This window comes from Nothobranchius furzeri, unplaced genomic scaffold, assembly GCF_043380555.1.
Source record: "Nothobranchius furzeri strain GRZ-AD unplaced genomic scaffold, NfurGRZ-RIMD1 Scf137, whole genome shotgun sequence".
Classification (NCBI taxonomy): Eukaryota; Metazoa; Chordata; class Actinopteri; order Cyprinodontiformes; family Nothobranchiidae; genus Nothobranchius; species Nothobranchius furzeri.
This window is the reverse complement of record NW_027223153.1, coordinates 27,501-42,500: the sequence shown is the minus strand read 5'-3', so window position 1 is coordinate 42,500 and position 15,000 is coordinate 27,501.

Here is a 15,000-nt window from a genome sequence, read left to right as displayed (position 1 = left end):
ACCTTCCAAAACCTCCAGGGGCGCAGGCACTTTTCGTTTACTTACCATAAGGCGGATCTCCTCAAGCCTTAAGCAACTAGCGCAGGCTCTCGGCAGCACTTTGAAAATTTTTCAGCCGAAATCTCGAACGTCTGGTAATCCCAAGGGGGGACTTTGAAATTTTTTCTGCACTCATGGTCATCCGACAGAGGGACTTTGAAAATTTTCCTGCACTCATGGTCATCCTACGAGGACACTTTGAAAATAAACACGACACTCTGGTCATCCTGTGGAGAGAGGACAAGAGGGTGGATCACGGTGGGACTGCCGTGACCCTAAGCTACTATTGAGGCATCAACCTGGGATGAGCTGGGGTCTGACATCCCCCTGTTGCCATGGAGGTCTAAAGGATGACCATTAGTTGTGGTTCTCGCCCCGGGACTTGGGTCAGAGTACAGCCGAAGTGGAGCACTTGTGTCGGACTAGGGAGGCTGTGCCGTGCCCCCTGGAGGTCTAAAGGATGACCAGTAGTTGTGGTTCTCGCCCCGGGACTTGGGTCAGAGTATAGCCCAAGTGGAGCACTTGTGTCGGCCTAGGGAGGCTGTGCCGGGCCCCCTGGAGGTCTAAAGGATGACCATGAGGTCAAAAGGATGACCAGTAGTTGTGGTTCTCGCCCCGGGACTTGGGTCAGAGTATAGCCCAAGTGGAGCACTTGTGTCGGACTAGGGAGGCTGTGCCGTGCCCCCTGGAGGTCTAAAGGATGACCAGTAGTTGTGGTTCTCGCCCCGGGACTTGGGTCAGAGTATAGCCCAAGTGGAGCACTTGTGTCGGACTAGGGAGGCTGTGCCGTGCCCCCTGGAGGTCTAAAGGATGACCAGTAGTTGTGGTTCTCGCCCCGGGACTTGGGTCATAGTATAGCCCAAGTGGAGCACTTGGGTCGGACTAGGGAGGCTGTGTCGTGCCCCCTGGAGGTCTAAAGGATGACCAGTAGTTGTGGTTCTCGCCCCGGGACTTGGGTCAGAGAATAGCCCAAGTGGGACACTTGTGTCGGACTAGGGAGGCTCTGCCGTGCCCCCTGGAGGTCTAAAGGATGACCAGTAGTTGTGGTTCTCGCCCCGGGACTTGGGTCATAGTATAGCCCAAGTGGAGCACTTGGGTCGGACTAGGGAGGCTGTGTCGTGCCCCCTGGAGGTCTAAAGGATGACCAGTAGTTGTGGTTCTCGCCCCGGGACTTGGGTCAGAGAATAGCCCAAGTGGGACACTTGTGTCGGACTAGGGAGGCTCTGCCGTGCCCCCTGGAGGTCTAAAGGATGACCAGTAGTTGTGGTTCTCGCCCCGGGACTTGGGTCAGAGTATAGCCCAAGTGGAGCACTTGTGTCGGACTAGGGAGGCTGTGCCGTGCCCCCTGGAGGTCTAAAGGATGACCATTAGTTGTGGTTCTCGCCCCGGGACTTGGGTCAGAGTACAGCCCAAGTGGAGCACTTGCGTCGGACTAGGGAGGCTGTGCCGGGCCCCCTGGAGGTCTAAAGGATGACCAGTAGTTGTGGTTCTCGCCCCGGGCCGTGGGTCTGAGTATGGCCCAAGTGGGACACTTGTGTCGGACTAGGGAGGCTCTGCCGTGCCCCCTTGAGGTCTAAAGGATGACCAGTAGTTGTGGTTCTCGCCCCGGGACTTGGGTCATAGTATAGCCCAAGTGGGACACTTGTGTCGGACTAGGGAGGCTCTGCCGTGCCCCCTTGAGGTCTAAAGGATGACCATGAGGTCAAAAGGATGACCAGTAGTTGTGGTTCTCGCCCCGGGACTTGGGTCAGAGTATGGCCCAAGTGGTGCACTTGTGTCGGTCTAGGGAGGCTGTGCCGGTCCCCCTGGAGGTCTAAAGGATGACCAGTAGTTGTGGTTCTCGCCCCGGGACTTGGGTCAGAGTATAGCCCAAGTGGAGCACTTGTGTCGGACTAGGGAGGCTGTGCCGGGCCCCCTGGAGGTCTAAAGGATGACCAGTAGTTGTGGTTCTCACCCCGGGTCGTGGGTCCGAGTCTGGCCCGAGTAGAGCACTTTGGTCGGCTACCGGGGGGTGTGCCGTGCCCCCTGGAGGTCTAAAGGATGACCAGTAGTTGTGGTTCTCGCCCCGGGACTTGGGTCAGAGTATAGCCCAAGTGGAGCACTTGTGTCGGCCTAGGGAGGCTGTGCCGGGCCCCCTGGAGATCTAAAGGATGACCATGAGGTCAAAAGGATGACCAGTAGTTGTGGTTCTCGCCCCGGGACTTGGGTCAGAGTATAGCCCAAGTGGAGCACTTGTGTCGGCCTAGGGAGGCTGTGCCGGGCCCCCTGGAGGTCTAAAGGATGACCAGTAGTTGTGGTTCTCGCACCGGGACTTGGGTCAGAGTACAGCCCAAGTGGAGCACTTGTGTCGGTCTAGGGAGGCTGTGCCGGGCCCCCTGGAGGTCTAAAGGATGACCATGAGGTCAAAAGGATGACCAGTAGTTGTGGTTCTCGCCCCGGGACTTGGGTCAGAGTATAGCCCAAGTGGAGCACTTGTGTCGGACTAGGGAGGCTGTGCCGTGCCCCCTGGAGGTCTAAAGGATGACCAGTAGTTGTGGTTCTCGCCCCGGGACTTGGGTCAGAGTATAGCCCAAGTGGAGCACTTGTGTCGGCCTAGGGAGGCTGTGCCGGGCCCCCTGGAGGTCTAAAGGATGACCATGAGGTCAAAAGGATGACCAGTAGTTGTGGTTCTCGCCCCGGGACTTGGGTCAGAGTATAGCCCAAGTGGAGCACTTGTGTCGGACTAGGGAGGCTGTGCCGTGCCCCCTGGAGGTCTAAAGGATGACCAGTAGTTGTGGTTCTCGCCCCGGGACTTGGGTCAGAGTATAGCCCAAGTGGAGCACTTGTGTCGGACTAGGGAGGCTGTGCCGTGCCCCCTGGAGGTCTAAAGGATGACCAGTAGTTGTGGTTCTCGCCCCGGGACTTGGGTCATAGTATAGCCCAAGTGGAGCACTTGGGTCGGACTAGGGAGGCTGTGTCGTGCCCCCTGGAGGTCTAAAGGATGACCAGTAGTTGTGGTTCTCGCCCCGGGACTTGGGTCAGAGAATAGCCCAAGTGGGACACTTGTGTCGGACTAGGGAGGCTCTGCCGTGCCCCCTGGAGGTCTAAAGGATGACCAGTAGTTGTGGTTCTCGCCCCGGGACTTGGGTCAGAGTATAGCCCAAGTGGAGCACTTGTGTCGGACTAGGGAGGCTGTGCCGTGCCCCCTGGAGGTCTAAAGGATGACCATTAGTTGTGGTTCTCGCCCCGGGACTTGGGTCAGAGTACAGCCCAAGTGGAGCACTTGCGTCGGACTAGGGAGGCTGTGCCGGGCCCCCTGGAGGTCTAAAGGATGACCAGTAGTTGTGGTTCTCGCCCCGGGCCGTGGGTCTGAGTATGGCCCAAGTGGGACACTTGTGTCGGACTAGGGAGGCTCTGCCGTGCCCCCTTGAGGTCTAAAGGATGACCAGTAGTTGTGGTTCTCGCCCCGGGACTTGGGTCATAGTATAGCCCAAGTGGGACACTTGTGTCGGACTAGGGAGGCTCTGCCGTGCCCCCTTGAGGTCTAAAGGATGACCATGAGGTCAAAAGGATGACCAGTAGTTGTGGTTCTCGCCCCGGGACTTGGGTCAGAGTATGGCCCAAGTGGTGCACTTGTGTCGGTCTAGGGAGGCTGTGCCGGTCCCCCTGGAGGTCTAAAGGATGACCAGTAGTTGTGGTTCTCGCCCCGGGACTTGGGTCAGAGTATAGCCCAAGTGGAGCACTTGTGTCGGACTAGGGAGGCTGTGCCGGGCCCCCTGGAGGTCTAAAGGATGACCAGTAGTTGTGGTTCTCACCCCGGGTCGTGGGTCCGAGTCTGGCCCGAGTAGAGCACTTTGGTCGGCTACCGGGGGGTGTGCCGTGCCCCCTGGAGGTCTAAAGGATGACCAGTAGTTGTGGTTCTCGCCCCGGGACTTGGGTCAGAGTATAGCCCAAGTGGAGCACTTGTGTCGGCCTAGGGAGGCTGTGCCGGGCCCCCTGGAGATCTAAAGGATGACCATGAGGTCAAAAGGATGACCAGTAGTTGTGGTTCTCGCCCCGGGACTTGGGTCAGAGTATAGCCCAAGTGGAGCACTTGTGTCGGCCTAGGGAGGCTGTGCCGGGCCCCCTGGAGGTCTAAAGGATGACCAGTAGTTGTGGTTCTCGCACCGGGACTTGGGTCAGAGTACAGCCCAAGTGGAGCACTTGTGTCGGTCTAGGGAGGCTGTGCCGGGCCCCCTGGAGGTCTAAAGGATGACCATGAGGTCAAAAGGATGACCAGTAGTTGTGGTTCTCGCCCCGGGACTTGGGTCAGAGTATAGCCCAAGTGGAGCACTTGTGTCGGACTAGGGAGGCTGTGCCGTGCCCCCTGGAGGTCTAAAGGATGACCAGTAGTTGTGGTTCTCGCCCCGGGACTTGGGTCAGAGTATAGCCCAAGTGGAGCACTTGTGTCGGCCTAGGGAGGCTGTGCCGGGCCCCCTGGAGGTCTAAAGGATGACCATGAGGTCAAAAGGATGACCAGTAGTTGTGGTTCTCGCCCCGGGACTTGGGTCAGAGTATAGCCCAAGTGGAGCACTTGTGTCGGACTAGGGAGGCTGGGCCGTGCCCCCTGGAGGTCTAAAGGATGACCAGTAGTTGTGGTTCTCGCCCCGGGACTTGGGTCAGAGTATAGCCCAAGTGGAGCACTTGTGTCGGACTAGGGAGGCTGTGCCGTGCCCCCTGGAGGTCTAAAGGATGACCAGTAGTTGTGGTTCTCGCCCCGGGACTTGGGTCATAGTATAGCCCAAGTGGAGCACTTGGGTCGGACTAGGGAGGCTGTGTCGTGCCCCCTGGAGGTCTAAAGGATGACCAGTAGTTGTGGTTCTCGCCCCGGGACTTGGGTCAGAGAATAGCCCAAGTGGGACACTTGTGTCGGACTAGGGAGGCTCTGCCGTGCCCCCTGGAGGTCTAAAGGATGACCAGTAGTTGTGGTTCTCGCCCCGGGACTTGGGTCAGAGTATAGCCCAAGTGGAGCACTTGTGTCGGACTAGGGAGGCTGTGCCGTGCCCCCTGGAGGTCTAAAGGATGACCATTAGTTGTGGTTCTCGCCCCGGGACTTGGGTCAGAGTACAGCCCAAGTGGAGCACTTGCGTCGGACTAGGGAGGCTGTGCCGGGCCACCTGGAGGTCTAAAGGATGACCAGTAGTTGTGGTTCTCGCCCCGGGCCGTGGGTCTGAGTATGGCCCAAGTGGGACACTTGTGTCGGACTAGGGAGGCTCTGCCGTGCCCCCTTGAGGTCTAAAGGATGACCAGTAGTTGTGGTTCTCGCCCCGGGACTTGGGTCATAGTATAGCCCAAGTGGGACACTTGTGTCGGACTAGGGAGGCTCTGCCGTGCCCCCTTGAGGTCTAAAGGATGACCATGAGGTCAAAAGGATGACCAGTAGTTGTGGTTCTCGCCCCGGGACTTGGGTCAGAGTATGGCCCAAGTGGTGCACTTGTGTCGGTCTAGGGAGGCTGTGCCGGTCCCCCTGGAGGTCTAAAGGATGACCAGTAGTTGTGGTTCTCGCCCCGGGACTTGGGTCAGAGTATAGCCCAAGTGGAGCACTTGTGTCGGACTAGGGAGGCTGTGCCGGGCCCCCTGGAGGTCTAAAGGATGACCAGTAGTTGTGGTTCTCACCCCGGGTCGTGGGTCCGAGTCTGGCCCGAGTAGAGCACTTTGGTCGGCTACCGGGGGGTGTGCCGTGCCCCCTGGAGGTCTAAAGGATGACCAGTAGTTGTGGTTCTCGCCCCGGGACTTGGGTCAGAGTATAGCCCAAGTGGAGCACTTGTGTCGGCCTAGGGAGGCTGTGCCGGGCCCCCTGGAGATCTAAAGGATGACCATGAGGTCAAAAGGATGACCAGTAGTTGTGGTTCTCGCCCCGGGACTTGGGTCAGAGTATAGCCCAAGTGGAGCACTTGTGTCGGCCTAGGGAGGCTGTGCCGGGCCCCCTGGAGGTCTAAAGGATGACCAGTAGTTGTGGTTCTCGCACCGGGACTTGGGTCAGAGTACAGCCCAAGTGGAGCACTTGTGTCGGTCTAGGGAGGCTGTGCCGGGCCCCCTGGAGGTCTAAAGGATGACCAGTAGTTGTGGTTCTCGCCCCGGGCCGTGGGTCTGAGTATGGCCCAAGTGGGGCACTTGCGTCGGACTGGGGAGGCTCTGCCGCGCCCCCTGGAGGTCAAAAGGATGACCAGTAGTTGTGGTTCTCACCCCGGGTCGTGGGTCCGAGTCTGGCCCGAGTAGAGCACTTTGGTCGGCTACCGGGGGGTGTGCCGTGCCCCCTGGAGCCATGGGAGTGAGCTCCAGCAGACTGGTATTTTTCGGAGAACCAGGCCCACACTCCTCAGACTTTGTGCCCAGGGACAGGCCACCAAAATCGGCCGCGGCTCGTGCACTTTGCCCCTGCGTTTCTCCCAGAACCAGAGCCGGAAAAATCCCAAAATTGATGCCCAGAGATAGTCGACTCTGCCTGGAATAGATTGCCACCCAAACCCGCCAACTCACGCTGGTTTTCCGATGGCCTCACCTACTAACCCGAGCATGGTCATCGCTCGCACCTTCCAAAACCTCCAGGGGCGCAGGCACTTTTCATTTACTGGCCATAAGGCCGACCGCCTTAAGCGTTAAGCGATAAGCGAAAGGCTTAGTTTGGACTTAGTTTTTGGAGCGACGAGGTCGCCGTTTTGTCAATTCTGAACCGATTTTCACGCGGTTTTCGACTGCCTGCGCCTGGGGAGCCGCCCAGAAGCCCCAGGCAGTGTTCTGGGTGGACTTCCGGACCGGTCCGGACCCGGTACCGGCCGGGGGAACCGCACCACGCCTCTCGGGCGTTTCTACACCGATTTTCGCGGGGTTTTCGACTGCATAGACGGGGCCACCTGCTGCAGGGCCCGAGGGAGGGCCTTACTGAGCTGGGTCCGACGCAGGGCCCGGTTCCTGGAGCCCGCTGGGGGGGGGGGGGGGTTCTCTAAGGCTCACGGCGGGCTGCTGAGGGGCCGGATCGGATGCAGACAGGCGCTCCTCTGCCCAGGTCTTTGCTCCCCTGCCCCACTAGGAATGGAAGACACACTGCCAACAGCTTCTGGAGGGTGATGGGCCCTGCTGCAGACCAGGTCCGACCCAGGTTTCAGCTATCCCACCCCGCAGGGACTTAAAGACACACTGCCATCAGCTTCTGGAGGCTGCTGAGCTCTACTATAGAGCAGGTCCGACCCAGGTTTCAGCTCCTGCAGCCCACTAGGACTTAAACACACACTGCCATCAGCGTCTGGATGGTGATGGGCCCTGCTGCAGACCAGGTCCGACCCAGGTTTCAGCTATCCCACCCCGCAGGGACTTAAAGACACACTGCCATCAGCTTCTGGAGGCTGCTGAGCTCTACTATAGAGCAGGTCCGACCCAGGTTTCAGCTCCTGCAGCCCACTAGGACTTAAACACACACTGCCATCAGCGTCTGGATGGTGATGGGCCCTGCTGCAGACCAGGTCCGACCCAGGTATCAGCTCCTGCACCCCGCAGGGAATTGAAGACACACTGCCATCAGCTTCTGGAGGCTGCTGAGCTCTGCTATAGACCAGGTCCGACCCAGGTTTCAGCTCCTGCACCCCGCAGGGAACTAAACACACACTGCCATCTGCAACTGGAGGCTGCTGAGCCCTGCTGCAGACCAGGTCCGACCCAGGTTATGGCTCTCCCACCCCCCTGGGACTTAAACACACACAGCCATCAGCTTCTGGATGGTGATGGGCCCTGCTGCAGACCAGGTCCGACCCAGGTTTCAGCTCCTCAACCCCGCAGGGACTTAAACCCACACCGCCATCAGCTTCTGGAGGGTGATGGGCCCTGCTGCGGGCCAGGTCCGACCCAGGTTTCAGCTCTCCCACCCCGCAGGGACTTAAACACACACAGCCATCAGCTTCTGGGGGCTGCTGAGCCCTGCTGCAGACCAGGTCCGACCCAGGTTTCAGCTCTCCCACCCCGCAGGGTCTTTAACACACACACTGCCATCAGCTGCTGGAGGCTGCTGAGCTCCGCTATAGACCAGGTCCGACCCAGGTTTCTGCTCCTGCACCCCGCAGGGAATGAAAGACACACTGCCATCAGCTTCTGGAGGCTGCTGAGCCCTGCTGCAGACCAGGTCCGACCCAGGTATCGGCTCTCCAACCAGGCAGAGACTTAAACACACACACACACACACACACTGCCATCAGCTTCTGGGGGCTGCTGAGCTCTGCTGTAGACCGGGTCCGACCCAGGTTTCTGCTCCTCCACCCCGCAGGGACTTAAACACACACTGCCACCAGCTTCTGGAGGGTGATGGGCCCTGCTTTAGACCAGGTCTGACCCGGGATATAGCTCTCCCACCCCGCAGGGACTTAAACACTCACTGCCATCAGCTGCTGGAGGCTGCCGAGCTCTGCTGCAGACCAGGTCCCACCCAGGTTTCTGCTCCTGCACCCCGCAGGGACTTAAACACACACTGCCACCAGCTTCTGGAGGGTGATGGGCCCTGCTGTGGACCAGGTCCGACCCGGATATCAGCTCTCCCACCAGGCAGGGACTTAAACACACACTGCAATCAGCTGCTGGAGGCTGCTGAGCTCTACTATAGACCAGGTCCGACCCAGGTTTCAGCTCTCCCACCAGGCAGTGACTTAAAGACACACTGCCATCAGCTGCTGGAGGCTGCTGAGCTCTTCTATAGACCAGGTCCGACCCAGGTTTCAGCTCTCACACCAGGCAGGGACTTAAACACACACTGCCATCAGCTGCTGGAGGCTGCTGAGCTCTGCTATAGACCAGGTCCGACCCAGGTTTCAGCTCTCCCACCAGGCAGGGACTTAAAGACACACTGCCATCAGCTGCTGGAGGCTGCCGAGCCCTGCTGCAGACCATGTCCGACCCAGGTTTCAGCTCTCCCACCAGGCAGGGACTTAGAGGCACGCTGCCATCAGCTTCTGGAGGCTGCTGAGCTCTGCCATAGACCAGGTCCGACCGAGGTTTCAGCTCTCCCACCCCGCAGGGACTTAAACACACACTGCCATCAGCTGCTGGAGGCTGCTGAGCTCTGCTATAGACCAGGTCCGACCCGGGATATAGCTCTCCCACCCCGCAGGGACTTAAACACACACTGCCATCAGCTGCTGGAGGCTGCTGAGCTCTTCTATAGACCAGGTCCGACCCAGGTTTCAGCTCTCCCACCCCGCAGGGACTTGAACACACACTGCCATCAGCTTCTGGAGGCTGCTGAGCTCTGCTATAGACCAGGTCCGACCCAGGTTTCTGCTCCTCCACCCCGCAGGGAATTAAAGACACACTGCCATCAGCTTCTGGATGGTGATGGGCCCTGCTGCAGACCAAGTCCGACCCGGGTTACAGCTCTCCCACCAGGCAGGGAATTAAACACACACTGCCATCAGCTGCTGGAGGCTGCTGAGCTCCGCTATAGACCAGGTCCGACCCGGGTTCCTGCTCCTGCACCCCGCAGGGACCAAAACACACACACTGCCATCAGCTTCTGGAGGCTGCTGAGCTCTTCTATAGACCAGGTCCGACCCAGGTTTCAGCTCTCCCACCAGGCAGGGACTTAAACACACACTGCCATCACCTTCTGCTGGCTGCTGAGCTCTGCTGCAGACCAGGTCCGACCCAGGTTTCAGCTCCTGCACCCCGCAGGGAACTAAACACACACTGCCGTCACCTTCTGCTGGCTGCTGAGCCCTGCTGCAGACCAGGTCCGACCCAGGTTTCAGCTCCTGCACCCCGCAGTGGATTAAAGACACACTGCCATCAGGTTCTGGAGGCTGCTGAGCTCTGCTGCAGACCAGGTCCGACCCAGGTTATGGCTCTCCCACCCCGCAGGGACTTAAACACACACCGCCGTCAGCTTCTGGATGGTGATGGGCCCTGCTGCAGACCAGGTCCGACCCACGTTTCAGCTCTCCCACCCCGCAGGGGATGAAACACACACTGCCATCAGCTTCTGGAGGCTGCTGAGCTCTGCTAAAGACCAGGTCCGACCCAGCTTTCAGCTCTCCCACCAGGCAGGGAGTTAAAGACACACTGTCATCGGCTTCTGGAGGGTGCTGAGCCCTGCTGCACACCAAGTCTGACCCAGGTTTCAGCTCATCCACCCCGCAGGGACCTAAACACACACTGCCATCAGCTTCTGAGTGGTAATGGGCCCTGCTGCAGACCAGGTCCGACCCAGGTTTCAGCTCCTCCACCCCGCCATCACCAGCTGGAGGCTGGCTGCTGCTCCTGCACCCTGCCATCAGCTGCTGGAGGCTTCTGTTCCTCCACCCCGCCATCAGCAGCTGGAGGCTGGCTGCTGGAGGCTGGCTGCTGCTCCTCCACCCCGCCATCACCAGCTGGAGGCTGGTTGCAGCTCCTGCACCCCGCCATCAGCTGCTGGAGGCTGCCTGCAGCCCCTGCACCCCGCCATCAGCTGCTGGAGGCTGGCTGCAGCTCCTGCACACCGCCATCAGCTGCTGGAGGCTGCCTGCAGCTCCTGCACCCCGCCATCAGCTGCTGGAGGCTGGCTGCTGCTCCTGCACCCCGCCAGCAGCTGCTGGAGGCTGGCTGCTGCTCCTCCACCCAACCATCAGCTGCTGGACGCTGGCTGCTGCTCCTGCACCCCGCCATCAGCTGCTGGAGGCTGGCTGCTGCTCCTCCACCACCCAACCATCAGCTGCTGGACGCTGGCTGCAGCTCCTCCACCCCGCCATCAGCTGCTGGTGGCTGGCTGCAGCTCCTTCACCCCGCCATCAGCTGCTGGTGGCTGGCTGCAGCTCCTTCACCCCGCCATCACCAGCTGGAGGCTGGCTGCTGCTCCTGCACCCCGCCATCAGCTGCTGGAGGCTGCCTGCAGCTCCTGCGCCCCGCCATCAGCTGCTGGAGGCTGGCTGCTGCTCCTGCACCCTGCCATCAGCTGTTCGAGGCTGGCTGCAGCTCCTCCACCCCACCATCACCAGCTGGAGGCTGGTTGCAGCTCCTGCACCCCGTCATCAGCAGCTGGAGGCTGCCTGCTGCTCCTGCACCCCGCCATCAGCTGCTGGAGGCTGCCTGCAGCTCCTGCACCCCGCCATCATTTGCTGGAGGCTGGCTGCAGCTCCTGCAACCCGCCATCAGCTGCTGGAGGCTGGCTGCTGCTCCTCCACCCCACCATGACCTGCTGGAGGCTGGCTGCAGCTCCTTCACACCGCCATCAGCTGATGGATGCTGGCTGAACGCTGGAGGCTGGCTGCTGCTCCCACACACCGCCATCAGCTCCTGGAGGCTGGCTGGCTGCTGGAGGCTGTCTGCTGCTGCTCCTCCACCCCGCCATCACCAGCTGGAGGCTGGCTGCTGGAGGCTGGCTGCAGCTCCTGCACCCCACCATCAGCTGCTGGAGGCTGGCTTCTGCTCCTCCACCCCGCCATCAGCTGCTGGGGGCTGGCTGCTGGAGGCTGGCTGCAGCTCCTCCACCCCGCCATCACCAGCTGGAGGCTGGTTGCAGCTCCTGCACCCCGCCATCAGCTGCTGGAGGCTGCCTGCTGCTCCTGCACCCCGCCATCAGCTGCTGGAGGCTGCCTGCACCTCCTGCACCCCGCCATCAGCTGCTGGAGGCTGGCTTCTGCTCCTCCACCCCGCCATCAGCTGATGGAGGCTGCCTGCTTCTCCACCCCGCCATCACTAGCTGGAGGCTGGCTGCTGGAGGCTGGCTGCAGCTCCTCCACCCCGCCATCAGCTGCTGGAGGCTGCCTGCAGCTCCTGCACCCCGCCATCACCAGCTGGAGGCTGGCTTCTGCTCCTCCACCCCGCCATCAGCTGATGGAGGCTGCCTGCTTCTCCACCCCGCCATCACTAGCTGGAGGCTGGCTGCTGGAGGCTGGCTGCAGCTCCTCCACCCCGCCATCAGCTGCTGGAGGCTGGCTGCTGCTCCTGCACCCCGCCATCAGCTGCTGGAGGCTGGCTGCTGCTCCTCCACCCAACCATCAGCTGCTGGACGCTGGCTGCAGCTCCTCCACCCCACCATCAGCTGCTGGACGCTGGCTGCAGCTCCTCCACCCCGCCATCAGCTGCTGGAGGCTGCCTGCAGCTCCTGCACCCCGCCATCAGCTGCTGGAGGCTGCCTGCAGCTCCTGCACCCCGCCATCACCAGCTGGAGGCTGGCTTCTGCTCCTCCACCCCGCCATCAGCTGATGGAGGCTGCCTGCTTCTCCACCCCGCCATCACTAGCTGGAGGCTGGCTGCTGGAGGCTGGCTGCTGCTCCTCCACCCAACCATCAGCTGCTGGACGCTGGCTGCAGCTCCTCCACCCCACCATCAGCTGCTGGACGCTGGCTGCAGCTCCTGCACCCCGCCATCAGCTGCTGGAGGCTGGCTTCTGCTCCTCCACCCCGCCATCAGCTGCTGGAGGCTGCCTGCTGCTCCTGCACCCCGCCATCAGCTGCTGGAGGCTGGCTGCTGCTCCTGCACCCCGCCATCAGCTGCTGGAGGCTGGCTGCTGGAGGCTGGCTGCAGCTCCTCCACCCCACCATCAGCTGCTGGACGCTGGCTGCAGCTCCTCCACCCCACCATCAGCTGCTGGACGCTGGCTGCAGCTCCTGCACCCCGCCATCAGCTGCTGGAGGCTGGCTTCTGCTCCTCCACCCCGCCATCAGCTGACGGAGGCTGCCTGCTTCTCCACCCCGCCATCACTAGCTGGAGGCTGGCTGCTGGAGGCTGGCTGCAGCTCCTCCACCCCACCATCAGCTGCTGGACGCTGGCTGCAGCTCCTGCACCCCGCCATCAGCTGCTGGAGGCTGGCTTCTGCTCCTCCACCCCGCCATCAGCTGACGGAGGCTGCCTGCTTCTCCACCCCGCCATCACTAGCTGGAGGCTGGCTGCTGGAGGCTGGCTGCAGCTCCTCCACCCCGCCATCAGCTGCTGGAGGCTGGCTGCTGCTCCTGCACCCCGCCATCAGCTGCTGGACGCTGGCTGCAGCTCCTCCACCCCGCCATCACCAGCTGGAGGCTGCCTGCTGCTCTTCCACCCCGCCATCAGCTGATGGACGCTGGCTGCAGCTCCTCCACCCCGCCATCAGCTGCTGGAGGCTGGCTGGCCGCTGGAGGCTGGCTGCTGCTCCCACACACCGCCATCAGCTGCTGGAGGCTGGCTGGCTGCTGGAGGCTGGCTGCTGCTGCTCCTCCTCCCCGCCATCACCAGCTGGAGGCTGGCTGCTGCTCCTACACCCCGCCATCAGCTGATGGAGGCTGCCTGCTCCTCCGCCCCGCCATCACCAGCTGGAGGCTGGCTGCTGGAGGCTGGCTGCAGCTCCTTCACCCCGCCATCACCAGCTGGAGGCTGGCTTCTGCTCCTGCACCCCGCCAGCAGCTGCTGGAGGCTGGCTGCTGCTCCTCCACCCAACCATCAGCTGCTGGACGCTGGCTGCTGCTCCTGCACCCCGCCATCAGCTGCTGGAGGCTGGCTGCTGCTCCTCCACCACCCAACCATCAGCTGCTGGACGCTGGCTGCAGCTCCTCCACCCCGCCATCAGCTGCTGGTGGCTGGCTGCAGCTCCTTCACCCCGCCATCAGCTGCTGGTGGCTGGCTGCAGCTCCTTCACCCCGCCATCACCAGCTGGAGGCTGGCTGCTGCTCCTGCACCCCGCCATCAGCTGCTGGAGGCTGCCTGCAGCTCCTGCGCCCCGCCATCAGCTGCTGGAGGCTGGCTGCTGCTCCTGCACCCTGCCATCAGCTGTTCGAGGCTGGCTGCAGCTCCTCCACCCCACCATCACCAGCTGGAGGCTGGTTGCAGCTCCTGCACCCCGTCATCAGCAGCTGGAGGCTGCCTGCTGCTCCTGCACCCCGCCATCAGCTGCTGGAGGCTGCCTGCAGCTCCTGCACCCCGCCATCATTTGCTGGAGGCTGGCTGCAGCTCCTGCAACCCGCCATCAGCTGCTGGAGGCTGGCTGCTGCTCCTCCACCCCACCATGACCTGCTGGAGGCTGGCTGCAGCTCCTTCACACCGCCATCAGCTGATGGATGCTGGCTGAACGCTGGAGGCTGGCTGCTGCTCCCACACACCGCCATCAGCTCCTGGAGGCTGGCTGGCTGCTGGAGGCTGTCTGCTGCTGCTCCTCCACCCCGCCATCACCAGCTGGAGGCTGGCTGCTGGAGGCTGGCTGCAGCTCCTGCACCCCACCATCAGCTGCTGGAGGCTGGCTTCTGCTCCTCCACCCCGCCATCAGCTGCTGGGGGCTGGCTGCTGGAGGCTGGCTGCAGCTCCTCCACCCCGCCATCACCAGCTGGAGGCTGGTTGCAGCTCCTGCACCCCGCCATCAGCTGCTGGAGGCTGCCTGCTGCTCCTGCACCCCGCCATCAGCTGCTGGAGGCTGCCTGCACCTCCTGCACCCCGCCATCAGCTGCTGGAGGCTGGCTTCTGCTCCTCCACCCCGCCATCAGCTGATGGAGGCTGCCTGCTTCTCCACCCCGCCATCACTAGCTGGAGGCTGGCTGCTGGAGGCTGGCTGCAGCTCCTCCACCCCGCCATCAGCTGCTGGAGGCTGCCTGCAGCTCCTGCACCCCGCCATCAGCTGCTGGAGGCTGGCTGCTGCTCCTCCACCCAACCATCAGCTGCTGGACGCTGGCTGCAGCTCCTCCACCCCACCATCAGCTGCTGGACGCTGGCTGCAGCTCCTCCACCCCGCCATCAGCTGCTGGAGGCTGCCTGCAGCTCCTGCACCCCGCCATCAGCTGCTGGAGGCTGCCTGCAGCTCCTGCACCCCGCCATCACCAGCTGGAGGCTGGCTTCTGCTCCTCCACCCCGCCATCAGCTGATGGAGGCTGCCTGCTTCTCCACCCCGCCATCACTAGCTGGAGGCTGGCTGCTGGAGGCTGGCTGCTGCTCCTCCACCCAACCATCAGCTGCTGGACGCTGGCTGCAGCTCCTCCACCCCACCATCAGCTGCTGGACGCTGGCTGCAGCTCCTGCACCCCGCCATCA